Source organism: Habropoda laboriosa, unplaced genomic scaffold (genome assembly GCF_001263275.1).
Source record: "Habropoda laboriosa isolate 0110345459 unplaced genomic scaffold, ASM126327v1 scaffold128, whole genome shotgun sequence".
NCBI classification, from domain to species: Eukaryota; Metazoa; Arthropoda; class Insecta; order Hymenoptera; family Apidae; genus Habropoda; species Habropoda laboriosa.
This window is the reverse complement of record NW_017100281.1, coordinates 1,068,057-1,072,809: the sequence shown is the minus strand read 5'-3', so window position 1 is coordinate 1,072,809 and position 4,753 is coordinate 1,068,057.

Sequence of the window (4,753 nt, the reverse complement as noted above, 5' to 3'; positions counted from 1 at the left end):
AAATGCATAAGAACTGGTAAGCATGTGCATCGTGAGTAGTAAAAAGGCAGAGGCGACGTACATATTAAAGGAGTTCCACTATACGGTTCGAATGTAATTATCAGTAGAATTGTTAGGTCATCCCGTAAGCTTCACCCTTTGACAGTCTAATGTAATTATGAAGAGTCAATGAAATTCATATTTTACACGTATCTTTTTAATAATTACGTCGTGTGTGATTGTTTTTAAAACACAGCGTTCATAACCCTACGTCACAGTCTTGATAATATCTCGTCCCTTTCTAACATTCTTCCTAAGAATCACTGCCTGAGTGTCACTCGGGATAAACTTTTTCGAAAGCGAAAAATATTGGAATGAAAATTCAAGGAAATTCTACAGCGACGACATAATAGTCCTACCAAAACCAGAAATAGAAAAAAGTGAAATTAGAAGTGGAAGGTTCGTTGGGAGTATCGATCTAGATTATAAAATTCGACAGGAAGGAAGACTAGGACCAGGCAACGAAACCAAATTCGTTTAATATTACAGATATAGTTGCTTTTGCTATAACGAGTAGCCAGACTACCACTGAGCCGGTAAGCGATAATTAGACGTTAATTCAGGATAATTTCAATCATTAATATTCTAAGGAAATATTGATCTCCGCCTGAGTTAAAACAAAATGTTAGACACGAATTAATTCCTCGACCTCTCGCTGGTTTGACAGCAATTTCAATCGTATAAATGGACCCGTGATGTAACGTGTTCAACGATATCGATATTTCAATGTTACCATCGCGTTAATGAAACATTAGAACCACAACGTGCTTAAAAAGAACTACCAGACTTTTGTTCGTTGTTTAGCGCAGCATAAACACCGTCTAACACAATTAAAAGTAACACAGTATGCAGGGCGAGTCTCCTAACACGACTTCAAATAACTCGTAAGTTATTCGTTGTACGAAAAAATGTTTCAAACAAAATTTGCGTGGTGTCTAGGGGGACATACAGTGCTCTAATCTGTTTTTTATTACCTTACTCTATCATTGAGATATTAGGGTCACCTTCAGTTTTTTAAATGGAATGTCTAATATTTCTGTGAAAAGGTATTATACAAAGTGGGACTTAAAATGAATAATTACTGAGATATTTATAAAACAAGAAAACTAAGTCGTGTTAAGAATCACGCTGACTGAGCGTATTTCCTAATAGAAGATTATTAATTTGAAGATATCTCAGTAATTATTCATGTTAAGTCCCACTTTGTAATAATACTTTTTTACGAAAAATCTCATGATTTATCCGAATTCGAAAAAAAATATCAGACATTCCATTTAAAAGACTGAATGTGAGCCTAATATCTCAATAAAAAAGTAAGGTAATAAAAAACAGATTAGTATGTCACCCTACTGTATGTCACCCTAGATACCATGCAACTTTTGTTTGAAACATTTTTTCGTACAACGTATAACTGTCGAGTTATTTAAAGTCGTCGTGTTAGGAGACTCACCCTGTATAAATACTTTATTTGCTACCGAAAAGTATTTGAAAATAGAGCAAAAGTGGTGAAGTTGAGTAAATACGTAAATTGAAGGAAGCGTTTCAGGCGTTTTTTAAAAAACAAAAATGTGCCGATCACCTTAGAGAAAATGTTCCATCAACTGTAATCTCTGCTCTTGTGAGAAGTTCTACTTAAGATGCCATATTCTTAAAAACGGCGAGGATATTACAATTGGTAAAGATAATGGAATTGACCTGTATTTGTATATTTAGTTAAATCGAATAATTCAAATTCTAATAAAAAATTATTTACTCAGAGTGAAAGGAAGCAAAGAAAGAAATCTGTTCGTTGAAAGCACACTTGAAAGCTAGTGTAGCAACACACAGGAACTTCCTTTACATTAGTTGGATGTTGCTCCACCGCTCAAGAATGCTTTTAAAACAATCAATTAGCGACTGACCTGCGGTAGACGCTCGCGAAAACTCTTCACAAACATTTCAAGTAGCTATAACATAAATGGAGAATAGCACAGAGGTTTGCGTTTCTTTGCGAAGCTTGATCCGGAACTTCTATGAAAATCGCGACACGCCAAAGAAAACCATAGGAAATAATGCTGTAACATTCGCACAAACTGCATTGACTCATCGTGCGAAAGGAGACGATGGGATTTTCAGCGAGCACAGTCTCCTCGATATATTCGCAACTACGTGGAGTATTAGGAAAATTCGTTCGGGTGACTGGATTGAATGGAAAGGCCGGACGAAAATAAGGCGAACATATTTAATGCAAACATGCGCCGCATTTAACCGTTGTACTAAAAGTGGGTCGATTTGATCGCAAACCGAGGCACAAATTCTTTATTCTCTGGTACTAAATATGTCATCTGGATTGAAACTTCTTCGTGTCCTTAAATATCTTATAAACGTTAATAATCTTTACGAAAAAGAGCAAATTTATAGTTTTTACTTAACTTTAATTTTTATAGTTTTCGACTTGAGCGCGGTTCACGTGGAAATATGTCACTGAGATTTTCATATATCTGTCTGAAAATAAATTTATAAAACGCTACAAATGGTCGAATTTCTCTTCGGAAATGGCACAACAGATGTTTCACGAGTTAAAACAAAATTTCGTTGAAAAATATTAATTGGTCAGACAGCTACAGCTGCTTTTTTCAACGTAACGCGACTGGAAAAAAGGCGCGAAAACACCCTAAACCCATGTCAAACGCGGCTCCAGTGTGTTAATATTGAAATTATTTTGTAGGAGATTAATAAATTATTGAAATATTAAGCTGTAATAATTGAACGAACTGAGTTTCATTTTTTTATTCCTATTTTTTGTAAATATACGATACTAGGTCAATTTTGACCCAAATTTACTTATCAGCAGTCTGCGGATTTTTATGCATTTAGAGGAAATTTGAAGGTACAAAATTGCACAGAATGCACGTAATATGGAGAAATACCCAAAATGTCCAAATTATAGTGCTTTTTGTAATACCTGGTAGGTGAAATAATTGTTTATCAAAGTTCTACTTCTTTTGCTATATTCGCAAAAATACAAATTTGCATAAAAATCCGCAGTCTACTTATCAGTACAACTTTTCAAACTCTGTACAAGGGTTAAATAAACGCGAAAAATTGGACGTGTTACAAGGAAAAGAAGCTACAGCAGACAGTAGATGTTCAATCACGTCTGCAAAATCTTGTTACGGCGTTTCAAAATTTTGCAAAAAATTATTAAAATTCGTTATTTTATCGAATCAGGGCAGAAATTAAGGTGAAAGTGTGGCAAAAGTTGCCAACAGCAGAGTGAGAGGAAATTTTCACAACGCCTACAGGCGCCAACAGCAGTGAAAGGGTTAAACTAGTTTCGAAATTCCACTTTCTCATCACACAGAGAAATGCGTATTCTACGGTGTTTAATTAATCGTTTTTCTAGTCGAATCAATTGCAGTAGGCGTAGAATTCATCGCGCAATTTCTTCGTCTCGTCAAGCATCGAAAAAATTCGATCGGTCTTCTCTTTTCACTGGGAGATTTCGTTTTGAAAAATCAGTGGAAAACGTTGTAGGGGAAATTAAACGAGAACAGAGCGGTTGAAAGGTATGCTGAATGGAACGTGCCAGAGTTTTTTTCATTAACAACATGAGCAAAAAAAAAATTCTTAGAAATATTTATTTCATTACAAAAAGGACTGCGGTGATATTGAAGTCTGGAAAAGCAGCCGGGTACGAACGCGCAATTTCACTGGGGGCCACTATTTCTAACGAGAACCGTTTCCTTCAATTTTCCTATTGAAACTGCTTCCGACACGGCGCCCAATTACAAGTATAATTTATATTAATATCGTCTAACGAAACGAGTAGAATCGAATAAAACCAGAATATCATAATTTCTCCTATTCAGTGTGGATCACCGTTGATACCTGATCGTGTGCTAAATTATGATGGATATTGCACTATTGTATCGCCCCCCTGTTCAAACATCTGTGAAACCTTATTTCCGAAAGCAAGGCCAGAAAATTGTTTAAGGAATATACAATATCAAATATATTACGCGATGCAGTTATAATATCCTGACGTTTAAAATCAGAGTGATATTAATATGCTAAATTAAATTATACAGCGTACAATGTATAATATTGCAATTGGCGGTAATCGATACGAGACATCACAAACAATGAAGTTTTACAAAACAGTAGTTTCATTTAGTACCGTTTATTTCTCTATAAAAATGTTTTTTTCTCTCTCAACTTGTACTAAGAACTAGGAAAAAGTTTATACTACGAATTAAACAAAAATTTTGTAACTGATTTAGCAAACAATGTACTATTAATCTCTTTCTCTTCCAGTAAATATTAATGTTCCTAAAAGGAAAAATCTCGAGTAGAATTTCAGTTAGGCATGCCTAAACACGAATGTAGACCTAATACGGAAACGATAGGCACACCTAAATGCTGCAAGCCTAATCGTTACCGCATTAGGTCCTAATTCGGAAGGAATGATGCATGCCTAAGTTGGGCATTCCTAACAGTTGCCATACGTAGCCCAAATGGGGGTGGCCGAGCGCACGCCTTAGTTAGGCATTCCTAACAGTTGCCATACGTAGCCCAAATGGGGGTGGCCGAGCGCACGCCTTAGTTAGGCATTCCTAACAGTTGCCATACGTAGCCCAAATGGGGGTGGCCGAGCGCACGCCTTAGTTAGGCATTCCTAACAGTTGCCATACGTAGCCCAAATGGGGGTGGCCGAGCGCACGCCTTAGTTAGG